Raw genomic sequence first — 16,945 nt, forward strand, 5'->3', positions numbered from 1 at the left:
ATTACTAGTTTTCTACCCCATGAAATTCAACCAGAGAAGGCTATAAATTTGTGAGTTCAGTTGTCAAGAGTCTGTCACTAATTTTTGTTTAGTGCAACTGTTATTTTGGTAATTAAAAAGTTGTTTTACCTATGGGGATAAAGTATTTATTTGCTTAGAACTGTCAAATTACTACTTTTCAACTCCATGAAATTCAAACAGAGAAGTTTATAAATTTGTGAGTTCAGTTGTCAAGAGTCTGTCACTAATTTTTGTTTAGTGTAACTGCTATTTTGGTATTTAAAAAGCTGTTTTACCTATGGGGATAAAGTATTTATTGGCTTAGAACTGTCAAATTACTAGTTTTATACCCCATGAAATGCAACCAGAGAAGGCTATAAATTTGTGAGCTCAGTTGTCAAGAGTCTGTGACTAATTTTTGTTTAGTGCAACTGTTATTTTGGTAATTAAAAAGTTGTTTTACCTATGGGGATAAAGTATTTATTGCCTTGGAACTGTCAAATTAACAGTTTTCTACCGCCTGAAATTTAACATCATTTTATGTGTAGAAAAGTGTCTCCTAAGATGCCAATTAAAATGAAACTGTCTTGGCTTTAAGTAATACAAAAATAAATATATAAATTCAAATTGCCTTTAAGCAAGAGATCCTAATTCCAGGAGAACATGCAAAATTTTCCATCACAAAATATATTTTATTCACCTTAATTTTTATAACATCTAAAACTATTCAGTTATATGCTTACCAATTAAAAAAACAAGCAGCAGTTATTTCTACTCTTTTTTAATAATCATAATTTTTGGTTTTACTGTGTTAACACTATTCGCCCTCTTTGCATCTGTGGGAACAGAGGAAATGATATGAATATCATCCATCAAATTGCAAGAATTAGTTTGAAGAACCTTCACATTGCTCATTTTGGGGTGATGGCAGCTATGCATGCTATTCACACTTCTTTTGGATTGTCTTTCTTTTGAAATTTCCTCTAGAATTTCATTATTTTTTTTAACAGCATCCAATAGTAATTTTTGAGTTTCAAAGAATGAAGAAAAGAGTTGTTTCCTCTCGTCCTTCTCTGCAATCTCACTTTACCTAAGCTCCTGTATTAGTTTTTGCTGTTCTGTCAATAAGGAACCTCTACTTTGATTTATTCTGTTTTTTTGAAAGTCACCTAAAAAAGAAAGAAAAAAAATATGTAGTGATTACTCCTTTATGGAACTAAATTTAGTTTTTTTGCATAATATTCTATACAGGGTAATAATACTGGCCACTGATTTTAAAGTTTAGTGCCTTTTGTAAAAACATGATTGACAATGGCATTTTCCCTAAGCTTCTGAATTACTTTTTGCTGCTCTGTCAATAAGGAACCTCTTCTTTATTTTCTGCTATGTTTTTGAAAGTCACAAAAAAGAAAGGAAAAAAAAATATGTAGTGATTACTCCTTTATGGAACTATATGTTTTTGCATAATATTTTATACTTGGTAATAATACAGGCCACTGGTTTTAAAGTTTTGTGCCTTTTCTATATATTATACAGGATGATTGTGCAGGCCACTGATTTTAAAGTTTAGTGTCTTTTGTAAATACAGGATAGAAAGATTCTACAGAAAAAGGAAAATGTTGGTATTTCTTGTATTTCCAGTGCAAGTTTTGTAATTTCAGCATTTTCAACCCCTTTTCCCTTTTTAACGCCTTACTCTTTGTCGTTTCGAGTGAAAAGGTGCTCAATAATAGGATTTGAGCATAATTTAAAAAAAAATACATTACACATATGCTGTTCTTCAATTTTAATATTAAGGAACACCCCCCCCCTATAGACATGTTTGAAAAGTACAAACTATTATAAGCAGAAGGTTTAACCTATTTACAAATTAAAAACTGTATTCTGAAACAAAAACAAATTAATGTTTTCAAAATATAAAGCTACCCTAAACATACTTGAAAATATATCTCAGTTTTTTTAATCTTAGTTTAAATTCCATAAGATAAGTTGCCATGATCCTGGCAATTATCAAAAATTGTTATGTAAGAATGATGAATTATGAAGACCCCAAGGATGATTTCTTCACAAGAACTGATTTCTTCACCAAAATATTATGCTCCTGTAAAATTGGACAAATATAATGGTGTTCAGCCATAAATTTCTGTTCAGCCATTTTTTTGGTAATTTTAATTATCAAACCATACAGCAATATCACTGTTTTGTGTATTTCTTATCTCATCAGCAGTGGTTTGTGTATTTGTTATCCTTTTCATTTATTTGGATTTTTTTATAAGTGTATTATATTTTATTTAACCAGCATTATTCTAACATTTCTTGTGTTAATAGTTAAAAAACAGGGTTTTTATTGCTATTTGACTGTTGATATGGCAAGTAGCTGACTACTGGGTATCTTATGAAGCAAATAATGTATTTGTTATCCTTGCTATTTATTTGGCTTTTTTTTATAAGTGTATTATATTTTATTTAACCAGCATTATTCTAATGTTTCTTGTGTTAATAAATAAAAAACAGATTTTTGATTAATATTTGACTGTTGATATGGCAAGTAAATGACTACTGGGTATCTTATGTAGCAAATAATGTATTTTTTTTATCTTTGTCATTTATTTGGATTTTTCTTTAAGAGCAATATATTCTATTTGACCAGCATTATTCTAATGTTTCTTGTGTTAATAAATAAAAAACAGAGTTTTGATTACTATTTGACTGTTGATATGGCAAGTAACTGACTACTGGGTATCTTATGAAGCAAATAAAAGAGGAAAATACTCTCCAATTCTCTATCTAATAATATTTCCAAAAATGAAGATGGGAGAATGTAAATATTAGAGCAATGAACCAATTGCTTTTGCAACAAAGTCATTTTTACTTTACTAATATTAGTAAGACTTCATGAATATACTTACTGGTATCATCTTTGCTAAGCTGTCTTTTCCTTGAAATGCTTGGCCCTGGATTTGCATTTTGAGTTCCTTAAACAGAAAATACACATATATAAATATATATGAGGGGTTAGCTAAACATTGGATCTATATAAAAAAGCATATAACTCGTAATTACATAATTTGATCTTTGTCCAATTTTGAATTCAATTTTTTTTTTTTTATATAAAGAACAAGTTAAAAAGTTTCAAAATGTCAACTTAGCTACTAGATTTTCACTAGCAAATATTCTATTTGGTATCAATCTTTTGTGGGAGGAATAGAAATAGTTTTTATTAAAAATAAGTTGTGAATACATTTACTCCCTCCCCTCCTTGGAAATATTTCACAATTTACCACAAATTTTGTGATGTTTTGGATATAATCAAGAAAAGCATCATTTTTACAGACTTTTCCCAACAAGAATGGAAGTTTTGACTTCAGTGCAGTCATGGCAACAGAAGAGGGTGGCTTAAAGGTCCAATATTTTGCATATCTTACCAAAACCCTGTCATAGTGCTGCAAACCTGTCTTGAAATGTCTGTTATGGTAAAAACAAAATACCTCAGCCATTAATCATTTCCATTCCTAGTTGTTGCTTTGTGTCAACTTTTTAAGTTGTTTGAAAAAGGAAATAAAACATTTTATTTATAATTCTAAAAATAACAATGTTAGGCCATACATAGTCATGCCAGGAGTTGGAATCCCATTGCCTCAATAAGAAAAACCCCCTTTCCTTCCAGAAGCTGTAGTTCTATTCAACCACAATTCAAGCTAATTGTCCAAAGTCATTTCTTAGAAAAGATTTATGAATTTGAAAGATCCCATGGGAGTTCTTTTTTATCGATCCCAGCAAAACTAATTACTGGGAAAAAATAAAGAAAAACACTCCAAAAATATATACTGTACAAGTTAATTACTAACCTTGATTATGGTTTTCCAATATTTCATCTACATCTGCTTCAATTGATGTTTCATGTGTCTCAGCAATTTCTTCATTGAAAGCTGGGCGTACTCCTAGAAATTTGAAAAATATAAAGCACAAACAAAAAGGTATTAGCTGTCACTGTTGTATTTGCAGAGCCATATTAGGAACAAGATTTTCATTTGTTTATATTTGACTCAGAATTTTTTTATATCTAAAGTTTTTTTTTTATATGGTATTCAAGAAAATTTAAATTTGTCAGCAATTTTTTCTGCCCTGTCATTTAGTTAATTTAATGCCAATAGTTTCCATTTACAAAAAAAGTTAAAGAGGGCCAATACAAAGTTTCTTCTAGAAAGTAGAGGCAGGGGTGCCTAGTCTTAGAGATAAATTTGAAAATAGAACATAGTCAAAAGAAATCATACAAAAATCAGATAATCCATAACTATAAAGATTCATAATAATACTTTAAATACTAGATAGGCTAGTGTGTCCAACAACTTTTTAGGTTGCAAGATTCTACATTTTTATTTTAGTCAGTTTCTAGGGACCTCACAGTGAACTGCAATTTAAAATTTAGGTCTTTGGATATTATAACTAGAAGGCTAAGCATAGTTCAAATAAAACACTTTAATTAATAACAAATATAGCAAAACCCTACCCACAATAGTTTACAACCTGAAACATAGCCAAATTGTTTTTGACATTTCTGTTTTTCTTAAACCCGTTTTTTCTTCATTTTCCATGTTTTGGCTGCTAATAGAATCAGTAAGATACAGCCAAAGCACATACGCAGTTTTGTAGATATAAGTATGAGATTTGGGACTGTCATAGACCCTAGTAAAGTGTCCTTTTACCCTGGTAAAAGTCAACAGAACCTGTAAAGTTTTATAAAGAGCCTAGGTTTATCCCTGCCCCCAGTAAGGTGGAGGGGGGGGCCAGGAGACCTATTATATTTAAAAATAGTGTTGAAAGGGGATGAGATGGTAGGCTTCTTTTTTTCAGTATTACAGCACTTGGTTTAGAAGAGACTGAGCAAACACTTTTCAAAGCAGCAATGCCTATAAATGCAAGTTTCACTAAAACCTTAAAAAGGTATCATTAGCCATAACAAGTTTAAGGAAGAATCTTACCTAAGATTTCATGCACCTGACTGTAAAATATCCATGCTGGCTTTTCATCTCCACCTTTCCCTGTATCAGAAGATCTTGGTCGCACTCTATTGTACTGATCTGTTAAGTATCTAATTCTTATTTTTAAATCTGTAGGGGGATCTCGTCTCATAGCCTTTATCACCCATCAGATTTGCCATTTCCTCCCATATAAGAATTTTATTTGCCATTGAACAAAGTTGGTCATAAAAATCCTTCCATATTTCTATTAATACAATCACCTCTTCTGATGTTCATTTTCTAGAACCCTTTATAGCTTCTGTATCTTTAGCTGTTTTACCCATTTTCATAAATCATCAACAATTTCTTTAAAAAATTCTTTTCTGAAAATATTTACAAGAGTCTTTTATTTGTCCGGTAGTTATTTTGTATTCGCCAAGTCTGATCTCCATTATCCCTGATTCTGCCATCTTGCAGAAAAAGCAACGCCGAAGGTTGCAGAATCTGCCAACTGCCAATACGGAGACGGAAAAGAAGTCTCCATTGAAATAAAATTTGCAGATTTGCAGTGCAGATTTGCAGAATCTGCCAAATGGAGACGCGCTTTAACTCCTATTTTTAAAGGGAAAGAAAGATTTATTACGCAAATCCACACAGTATCTAGAGTGATTACAGGGGTATTTTGAATCGGAGTATGGTGTCAAAATCGGGTAGAAGCTTTCTTAAACAAAGCATTTTTTCTGCAATTGTAAACCCGAAGCCCGAAGAATGAAGAGAACGAGACCAGCAGAGTTTTAATCTTATTGATTGATTTAATGAGGTAACAAGGTAAGATACAAATCTGGCTGTATTTTTCTATTTTGATTGTATTGATATGTAACGCGAAAATATTCTTTTAGTAAAACGGAGGACTAATGAGCGTGTGCACATATACGTACGTGTGAACAGCTAAGTGTACAGGATTAATACAAATTGATATGAACAACGCTTGGGTTCTATGTGTTTACCCCCCCCCCCTCCCGAGTAAAATACCCCTCGCAGAAAATATCCCCCCATAGAAAATTTCCTCCCCCGGGATTATAGGGTTTTCCAATTTTGAGAATTTTATTTGATTTTTTTTTTTAGTTTTGTTGAGAAGATCTAATGGAAAGTGAAAAAGAGGAATTTACACACTTTCCTCACCAACTATCTTAAAAATTTTGACAAAAATTGCAAATCTATTTTTGTTGAAAAGACTCATATTAACTTCTGTGATTTATGGCTGCAGACGATACCAAATTAAAAGAAAAGAAGAAAAAAAAAACTATAGGTGAAAAATCATCAATATTAAGCTAAAAAAATATGGTGCCAAAAAGTTAAAGAAGGTTTAGCTTTCCTTTGAGACTGATATTGCTTTGTCAGACCTGGTTTGGGAGCCTTTCTACATTTCTGAGCGATTCTACAGGTGCTAAAAAAAATATCTTTTTTATACTGAAAGTAAAAAGTTTTTGGTATTGAAATTTGAACGCATCCTTAAAGGACCACTCAGGCTTACCCATAAAAACAAAAAATTAAATTGTACGAATAATTAAATAATATTTATTCTTTACACCCGTTCTTTGTTGGGAAAAATTCTACAGCAATTTTTCTTCAATTGTCAAAGCAAGTTTAAAGTTGTTGTGGCTTGCACAACTTCCATTTTGTCTCATTAGCAGAGTCGGTACTCTCTCTTTCTTATAATGTCAATAAAAAATCTACCAAAATTCTATTGATTTTGTGTAATATAATATTAGACTTTTTGTTAGTCAATAAACGTGACGTTCGAAAATCGGCCGCCGGTTGGCTTCGAATAGCCCTCGCACAGTTTTTAGCACATAAAATAGGACTCACTTTTTTTAATTTTTAACGCACTGAGGAAAGCGTGTACAAATTTTATCACAGATTTCCATGTACAAGGCGCATAATTTTAGGCGCATAATACGCGTTATTCACTATCATGACCGGTCTCTTAGGTGAAAAATGATACTCAGCGGTGAGCATAGGCTTACCACAGATATTCATTTTTTTTTTTCAATGATTTATGTCGCGTTAAAGGCTTGAGCTTGACTTTAACATTTGCTTTAATTAACAAAATGGATTTCAAATGGCAAGTTGGATATCAATTTCGTGTGCAGTTATGTAATACTATTTCAAGTGAATGGACTAAGGTAAAAAATATTTACTAATTGCGGTTCATTGGCTTAATTTTGTCAAATCTCTGGGGGAGGGGGGGGGGAGGGTGAGCACATGGTAAAATGTCAACAAGGCATGACAATGAAAATGAGTTGTAGAGTACTGTAGAGTCAAAGGAATACAAAAGAAAATTTATCTCTGTCTGTAGATGCTTCAATTAACTAAGTCTTTTGAATATGCTGTATTTCAACTGGGAGGCATAGTGGAAAGTGAGGTCTCAGGATGTCAAACAGTTTTTAGCAAAAAACTGTAGGTAAAGAGTGACCAGGTTCAATAGCAATCGAAACTATAAAAAACGGAAGTTTCATACCAATAAATTCTATAAAAAGAATTGGATTTTTATACTGATTTCAAACAGGGCGGTTCCAAGAGTTTTTCTTAGGGGGGTGGTGCAAAATAGTTTAATCCGATAAACTTGCGTTAGGAGCAAGTTTCATTAACGCAAACTTGAGTTAATTAAGTAAATTACACTACTTTAAACGACGCTAGGGGGGCGCCCCCCTGTGTCCACCACTAATTTCAAATATATAATTTTAATTATGTTTTGTTTTGCCCATTAAGGGATACGAACCTGAGAAAATCTGTCTGATTCTCCGAAAAGTATTTAAACACCCCCTAAAAGTTGTAGAATCTGAAGGAAGATCACACGGATTGAGAGTATCAGAAAACTCTTATGTATAGATTTCAAGCTCCTATCCGCGAAAATGGGGAATTTTGTATTTTTTTCCAGAAAAAAGATAACTATTGCATGTTTGTCTTTTTTAAAAGATGATCATATCCACGAAGTTGGCCTAGAAAATCGGGAGAAAGCTCTTCCTAACGGAAATTAAGTTCTATGGTGCCTTTTTTAAGCTACCAAAAATTTTAAGGCAATTAGGCCCCCTTTCTAACTACTTTATTCCCAAAATGATCTGATTAAATTTTGAGATAACGAAGTTGTTCAATATAGTTGAAAGGACCAAGGATCCTTGGAAATAAGTATGTCTTTGGAAATAACATGGCCCCCCAGAGCTCCCGAGGACATGTCTAAGCTATAGACCTTGCCTATTGTTTACGTATAGTATTTGTTATTAGGAAGTGTACATACACTTTTCAGGTGGGGAGGAGAAGACGGATTTACTACTCGGGTATTCTGCACGGAGAGAATTTACCACGGAGATGGAAATTTCCATGGAGTGACCTTTTCAGACAGAATCTGTTACAAGGGGACTTGACCGGAATTCTTATGCAAAGTTTCTTTTTATATCTTGCTTTCTCATTACTGACTCAATTTTAGGTATAAAAATGTGAAAGGTAATTTTATGGAATAAATTTTTACAAGGATTGAATTGTTCAGATGATATTTTCATGGGGATGGGATTTACCCACCAGATTTCCTGTGGTTGTTTAAAAAATGATCGTAAATGAAATTAAAAATGACATATTTTTCAGCTCAAATTACGGACAAAAATTAAAAATTAAAAAGATAATAAAAAAGTACTGAAACTAAGGCCTTTTTTAACTTAAAAAATGGCTCTCTACGACACATTTTAATTTTTTTCCAAATTCTTTAAACACGACTACTGAGAGACAAGGATTATTTAATTAGAACAATAAGAAACTTTTTTAAAAGGGTCGAAAACTTTAGCTTGAAGAGCGAGGTATTGAGGAGGGGAAACCCCCTGATATACGCAATGATTTCTGTTCGTTTTAAGTCTTAATACTGCTCCCTAATCTGATCTTAAAAAGCTTTTTTTTTTTTTAGATTTTATAATAGGGATTCCAATTTGCAGATGTTTGTCAGAGTTTTGTTTTCATTTCCATTTTTTTTTTTCATAGCTTTTAGATTAGTTATCAAAAATTTTAATAAAAAAAGAGGTTTCTATATTTTTGGCCCCAGTATTTATAAATAAAAAATTTTTATGTTAGTCAGTGTTCTACTAATGAGCCGTATATAATGCTGTAAGAGCAAAATTAGGACAAAGAAACGGTGAGTTATAAATTTGTGTTGAGGAAATTAATCAAGCAGAATAAATAGTTTTCCGAAATGTCATTGAAAAACTTCAAAACTATTTTGGGTTTAACAGTAAAGCCTTTTCGTATTCAAGAAGCTTCAAGGTAAAACTGGGTTGTTTTTTGGTTTATTCGTATACATTCTTAAATGATCTTAACTCCGTATATTAGAACTGGACATGCTTGTATCTGTCCTGTTCAGACTAGAAATAATTACCATTTTATTACAATAACATTTCAAAAATTGGTTTTAAAAGATTTTTAATAAATTAAAATTACATAATGCACAAATTCAAACAACTACATGTGTTAAGATTTCTAATAAATGAAAAAAACCCAATAAATGAGTAAACACCAACCACCAATGTTGCTATGAGAGTAAGCTGAAAAAGTCAGCTGTTGCTGCTGCCTTATGGTGTTTACAGATATAAGATTGTATATATTATATCGTTTTCACATCAAAAGTAATCATTTTTAACTATTGAAAAATATAAAAATTTATTCAGCCTAACAAATAGGTTAGGAAGCTTATGTGTTGTTCTAATTGGGCAAGTACTTAGAAGGTTCACAAAATAAAAAAAATTCGTTTTCTAGTAGATTTTGCTCAGAAGGCACAAAAGTATGCAACTGGTGTAAAAACTGCGATTGTCCACAAGATTAAGAACCAAAATATATATGCAGGTAGTTGTTCAGAACAAACGAACATCCAAATAATGAAAATGTTAACTTTCTCTTTTTTTTATGTCCTTTGGATAAATTTTCACCTTGATAGGTAGTTCAAGTCTAGCACTTTCCTGTCTGGCATAGCAACGGTGTTAAATGACGATGAGAATTTGCTTTGCGGGGACGAAGAACCAATTACCGAAAATGACTAAACAAGATACCTCAGATTGTATAGCTTTTCACGGCACAGAACCTGCATCCGCAAGAGCGCTGCAGCCTAGTCTGTTTTCTGATGGCTGATCTGCCGACTATTGAACTCTGTAACAACAAAATATCTCTTGTTGTAAAATTTGTTAAAAAAACAAGATCTTTTTTTTCTACAAGTGAAGCATATTTGCATATTGCTTAAGCTTTGCATAAACATTCAATCCAAATAAACTGAAGAAATATGCTTAAAATTCGAAAACTAACTCTCTGGTTAAGGGATTAAAATCAGACCCACAAAGATGTGTTTGAGCTAATGACGGGGGATTTTCAGAGGGAACGCTAAGGCGTTGGCTCTAAAGCCTATGGCACAGGCCATACGACCCTAATGTTTTATTATTATTATTTTTTTTCCCCAGTAGCACTTCATATGGAAGGAATTGTTCTATGAACTTCACAGGGGGCACACTCGATTGGAAATCAAAAGTACTCGGACGCCTTTTAAGTGGCAAAAGTGATTGAGAGGCAGCTAACATCCCGTCAACGCCGACTAGGTCCCAGAACGCATCCCATCAAAATTTTGAGATAACTAGGGTATTAAAGATAGATGATTTCTTGAGATAAAAATGTTTTTGAGGAGGATATTTCCCCTCGAGCCCTCAGGACAAAGGTGTGAATTTATGCCACGGGGGACTTTCTTATGTGTCTACCCAGGTTTGTTCCTATACAATTCGAAAAGATCTCATCTTATGTTATCGACAATATGCTCGTGCCCTTTTTACGTGAAAACATGGATTTGAATACACTTAGGAAACGTAACAGGCCCAGCTTCTTCCACCCTCACGCCCCGAAAAATGGTTATATAAGCATTTTGTCGGAATTAGTAGAAAATTATAGACAGCAGTGTGGCGTGGATGACAACCTCCCAACGTTCCTGGGGCCCCGGTCCTGAAGTTGTGCCCTAGAGCCATAGAAGGTTTTTTTATAGAAAGTTTTGCGTTATAATCTTCAAACAGCTATCATTTAAGTGTGCATTTTAAGGGAGCTTCTGATTTTAGATATTATATAATGAATGGAATGCACCTCGCGCCTTTACGACACCCACTTTGTCCACCAACACTTTCCATCACGAATGGGAGATAGCACTTGTGTTCAATGTCGTTGAAAATTCTGGTCCGTCTCTCTCTGCGCAGGCTACTCCCCCCTCACTGATCAAGGTCCGGATTAAAAGTTACGCCCTGAGGGTCTCGCTAGGTCTGATTAACGAGCGGCTCGTATCCTATTTAGAGGGGTGTCATTTGATGGTACCTTGCAATTGGTAGTTCAATGTTTAAGCGTAACCATTTATTAGAGTCTAACCAGCCCCCCCCCCCCGCATCAATTTTCAACCCTGCAATGGAAAAAATTTTTGTTTGCGATTTATAGTTAAAAATTGTAAAAATATCATTATACAACCATACCGGGATCAAACAAGCCCCCCAGAACCCAAGATCAGGTAGGGTTAGTTATATCCATAGGTACAATATGGCCTTTATGAGGAGGATACTCGTATACGCTTCAAATAGGACTCAGGTGGTTGTACATGGAAAGTAATATTTTACTTGTAAAAATAGACTGGAGGGCCCCTAGCCCCCCCCCTCCACACCCTTTTTTCTTAACCCCATCCAATATGAACTTTGAGTGGATTAATTCATTTAAGACCTGGACACGACAACGCGAGTGTTAATATAGCACCCTTCTACCAAAGGACAGGCTTTGTAAGTTTGGACCTTGATGAATATAGGGATCAGTGGTGTGGATTGCTTGTAAACAATTAACAGGTCTATTGGGAGTTGTGATTTATTTTTATATTTGAGTTTTTGTTTGTCAAAATAGAGTGGTGGGTAACTAGCCCCCCCCCAAAGCCTCTTTATCCCCCCCTGCATCCAATAAAAAATTTTATAGATACCCTCATGCTCACAACTTATGTGTCTGTTAGAAGGTTATGAAAAATCTATGAATAATTTTCTGTATTTTTAATCATAAAAAAACAATACTTGAATATTTGATGTATAATGATAATAATGTTTTAAATATAAATAATTTAAAGACTTTATTTTTATAATTCAAGAATTCAAGAATTTTATGCAATTTTATTTTCGTCTTTAATAAGGTAAGAACTGGAAAAGAAAATATTTTTAATATAATTCGTTGTCAGTTAAGCGCCAATGTAGCAGTAGGCTTTTGGTTTTTATTTACAGATAAGGAAGGGGGCAGTATCCAAACTCTTGTTTGTAGTTCTGTCAGGCTCAGGTAGGTACTCTTCTTTTTTACGTAGCTCTTATCGCAGGTTCATTTTACCTAAGCGTTCATCGACAGCAGGTCAGAGGTCTCCTGTTTATCAATCTATTTTACTATGGAACTCCATCCCTCCTTATGTCCCTCTATCTCTTTCTGCAACGGCAATTTCTCGGTGGGTATTTACATTATTTTTTTTTCCCCCTTTTTTATTAATTTTTTGCTTTCTATCCACATTTATGTCTTTTTTTTTTTTTTTTTTTTCATTAAATATATTTAAAATAATTATCCTATTTTCTCCTATTATTTCTCCTATTTTCATAAATGTCTCTTATCTAATTTTTTTTTTTATTTTTTTTTATTTTATGATTATTTTTTTTTTTTTTTTAGTGCTTTATAATAGTGTCTTATTTATTTTGTTGGCCCTGTAGAAGCTTAGCTTCTTGGGCGTGTTTAAATTTTTAAGTTTGTAATTTATTTATTTATTTATTTCCCTCAAAAACGAGGAGTATAAAAGATAATTAAATAAATCTTCAAAAATCCAAATAACACACCATCAAACATAGCAACAATTTACAAATTGCCCAAAAGAAAACTTAATCAAATGCAACAAATAGTAATAATGAAATCATGCACTTTTTAAACTATAGAAAAAAAAAGGAAAAAGATTATGAACATAGAGAATATTTTCAGAATTACGGTAAAAATTATTTATTTTTACCTTGGCTATTTCCAACGGCTCTTTAATTTTAAAATTTGAAACTAATTCAGTATTACTAAAGGAAATTGGAAAACCAAGTAAAAACTTACAATATTTAAAATAACAAACGCGAATTGCTGAAAAATCACACATTTTAAAATCTCGAAGAAGAAGGGAAGGATAAAGAACATGCGGGAGGGCTACTGCATTAAAAAGAGAACCTAGAATTTCACGACGATAAACACCACGTAGCCGTATTATGGAACCAAACGCCTTTCTAATTTTTTCTTGAATATGTAAAATTAGCATCGACTTAGATTCACGAGCTGAAGCAGAATAAGGTAACCCAAGATAAACAACAGCATCAGAAACCGGAAATGATATATTTCTATCGCAAATTAATTCAGCTCGGTCATTAACATTAACGGGAAAATATTGACATTTTTTAATACTAATAGAAAGGCCACGAACATTAAGCAGACTAGAAAGGGAATTAAAATTCTTAATTAGACTAGCTTTAGAACGGCTCAATAGGATAATATCATCAGCATAAGCAAGAAAAGACACATCCCGTCCCCAAAAAATAAGGGTTGTAGATAAAGAACGAAGACACTCCGCCAGACATGCGTTAAATATATAAGGAGATAAAACCCCACCCTGTCTCACGCCCCGACCCACGGAAATTGGATTAGAAAGAGAATCAGAAGTATGTGCAAAAATTTTTATCCTAAGCCCCGAATACCAAGATCTAAGAACTCTAATCACAGAAAGGGGAATCCCACCAGAAATAAGAGCTGAAAGAGCGGAAGCATGCGAAATATTGTCAAAAGCTCCTTTTATATCAATTAAAAGTGTATAAAGTGGGGAGCCAGTAGATCTTGACTCCTTAATTATAGTATCAAACGTTGCATTCGCATGGTCGCAACCCATTCCTTTTTTGAACCCTACTTGATTAAGACCAACATCCAAATAATCAAAAAGATCCTTTATACATAATTCAAAAAGTTTACCAATCATAGAACCCTTCGTTATCGGCCTATACGAATCACAAGAACGGAGATCTCTTTTACCAGATTTTAGAATAGGAGTTACCACCCCAATCCTAAAAGACGGAGTATTGTTTTTTTTTTTTTTTTTTTTTTTAGTATTAATAAATTGATTGATTGATTGATTGATTAGTGAAACTATATTCGTCTTGAACAACTTTAGAAAAAAACTAATAAATTAAACTGAATATTTGATGTTTAATAATATTAATTAATGAAAGCTCATCAGTTCAAAATACTAATGTAGTTTTAAGGTTTATTTGCAATATTATGCATAAAAAACATATTTGTAATAAAATTGGTCTTCGGTAAAGCGCCAATGACGCAGTAGGTTTTAAACTTTTACAATGAGAGAAGGAGGTGATACCCAAACTCTTCTTAGGAGTGAGTTTTGTTCATTTCAAGCTTAATTTGCATATTAAATTTGAGATTCACTCGTTTTCAGGTTTACTCATTCATTTACATTAATATTTATTGTATGTTTGCTTGCATTGATTTTTTATTTAATTTCTGTTCGTTTTAAGTTTCATTTATATTCTAATGGCAAAATGTTTTTTTCGTTTTAAACTTGATTTTCATATTCAATCTAAGCATTGCTCGTTTTAAGATCTAATTATTCATTTATATTATTACTTGTTGCATGTATTCTGCTACGATTGTTTATTTAATTTCTGTTCGTTTTGGGTTTCATTTATTCTTTAATAGTAATTTCTGGTCGTGTTGAGTTTTAATTTTAAAAGGTATTTGTATCTACTGAGCTTAAGTTTAAAATAGCGTTTACTTTTCTTTGTAAAACTTGTTTTTTGGAAAGTCTTTTTAAATTAATTCTAATTAAATGTTACTTGTGTTTCAGTAGTCGTTCTTAAAATATCGGGACAAAAAGTCGCAAATTAGCGTAAAAAGATCTGTATTTAGACTGGGTCATTCCCCCGACTGTAATCAATCTCTTTCTCTCAGTTTTAAGCTTTGATGTTGTTCCTTAAGTTAAGTTGGAAAAGACTTATTTTTAAAAGTTTAATCTCTTATTGTTATTAAATAATGATAGGACCCCAATCTTCTTCTCCATGACAGCTTTCTTCTCCCAGTGGACAATCCTTCCATGAACAGTTATTTCCACATAAAATCCCCGCCACCTCACCAGGAAAATTCCTTCCGCACAATTTCATTCTAGCTGAAATTTTCCCCTGAAATATTTATTGCGGACGTTCCAGGTAAAATATTTTTCTTTGTGCACTTTTGGAAAAGACTTTCATTTGAAAAGATCGTTTTGAAAATCATTCCGGAAATCCCCTCCTCCAGGGAAAAGTTTCCTCGGGAACACCCCGCCTCCTAGTAATATATATATATATATATATATATATATATATATATTAACAGTCTGTCTGGGATTTATAGTGCTTTTGATGCTTTCAAATAAGACGTTTTCCATGCTGCGTACCATCTCAAAATAGGTTTAAACTGCAAATACCCCTGCAGATTCATTTCGATACTAGTTGAAGATTTGTGAATAAGCGAAAAAAACATGGTAGAAATGAGACCCTACTCTAGAGAGCTTTTCCTGGGTGAATAGGGTCACCCACAGTCTACTAATATAAATAAATTTAACGACGCATGTTCTTACATTACAAAATATATCTTAGTTTGGAAGGCAACACGAGATAAGAATAGAAGTATGAGTATAAAAACCTTTTTTGTTTACTTTTTCTTTATTCATTAATGTCAGTGACCTTTGTTTAGAAATTTTTAATAGATCTCCCCTCAGAAAAATCCAATTCGTAAGGGTGAATTGATGCCCTTTATACTTGTTTGGTTAGAAAAAAGGGATATGCATTTAGTTTGAGTAATAACGTTAATCGCGAGTGTCAGTTTATTAATTTAAAAAGCTCCAGAGAAAGAAAATCACAGCCGCTGCTAATTGCAAGATTGAGGGTTGTCAAATACTACACACATTCATAAACTAGGTCGAGTATCAAAGCATACTGCTGAATAATCAATCATGTAAAATATGTAACGTATTTTAATTTAGCCATCCTGATCATAATAAAGGAAAAAGAGTGAAAATGCAACTTTCAGGTGAAAAAAGGGACGCTAAAGTTCAAGAAGTAAAAAATAATAATAGTACAATTTAGACTCATAAAAAAGATTTCCAACGTGTTTATTCTTTGTCTGAAGAGGACAAAAAATTTCTCCTGCCGTATTTCTTGGGTGTTTTACAAAAAGCTCTATCCAAGAATGCTATATCAATAGAGTTACATTTTCATCCTGTCGAGGAGCGTGAAGAAAAAATTAAAACTGATAATTGACCAGTGTTAGGTATGGTACTTAAGATATCGAAGACAAAAAGACTGATATTATGTGCTAAGTTCAACTAATATATGTTCTTCCATATCTACGGTTCTCATGGCATTACTTATGCATGTTTTTATCGTATTCAGAGATACAAAAAAAAAAAAATTGATAATTACTTGTTTTAACACTGGGGGTATTAAACGGGAAATAGGTAAAACAGCTAAAAAGAATCATCTAATGACGCTGTTGTATATCCGGTTTAGGACATTTCATTATCAGTATAAATATTTTGAAACAGTATCGGAACGACATGATCCAATTTTTATCTAGAAAGTTTTGCTAGAATGTACCAATGTTCTATGCCAAAAAACCCACCTCATTAGTACATACGAATGGACTTAGGTTTATTAGGCTTAAATCAATTATTCTATTAGAGTTTTAAAATATATGATGTAGGACCAGTATTTAGATTGGTCTTTTGTGTTTTCAAATTCTAATAACACATTATAAGAACAAACATATATAAGACTATGCAGGGTTCAGTTGATAAAATTTATAAAAAACTTGACTGGCTCGGCATATTCAGAATCTTTCTGGATTCG

The 16,945-nt window shown here is 32.6% G+C and overlaps 1 long non-coding RNA gene across 1 annotated transcript; it reads right to left on the bottom strand.

The window, feature by feature from the left end:
- Positions 1–2,910: 2,910 nt before the first annotated feature.
- On the bottom strand, positions 2,911–5,115 carry LOC148941778 (uncharacterized). The gene is made up of 3 exons (XR_016143193.1): positions 4,983–5,115; positions 3,849–3,941; positions 2,911–2,975 (listed from the first exon to the last, which is right to left on the bottom strand). It is a non-coding gene; the product is annotated as an uncharacterized LOC148941778 (long non-coding RNA).
- Between the last annotated feature and the right edge of the window lie 11,830 nt (positions 5,116–16,945).

This window comes from Artemia sp. Qi Xiang Cuo, chromosome 17, assembly GCF_049724085.1.
Source record: "Artemia sp. Qi Xiang Cuo chromosome 17, ASM4972408v1, whole genome shotgun sequence".
Lineage (NCBI taxonomy): Eukaryota > Metazoa > Arthropoda > Branchiopoda > Anostraca > Artemiidae > Artemia > Artemia sp. Qi Xiang Cuo.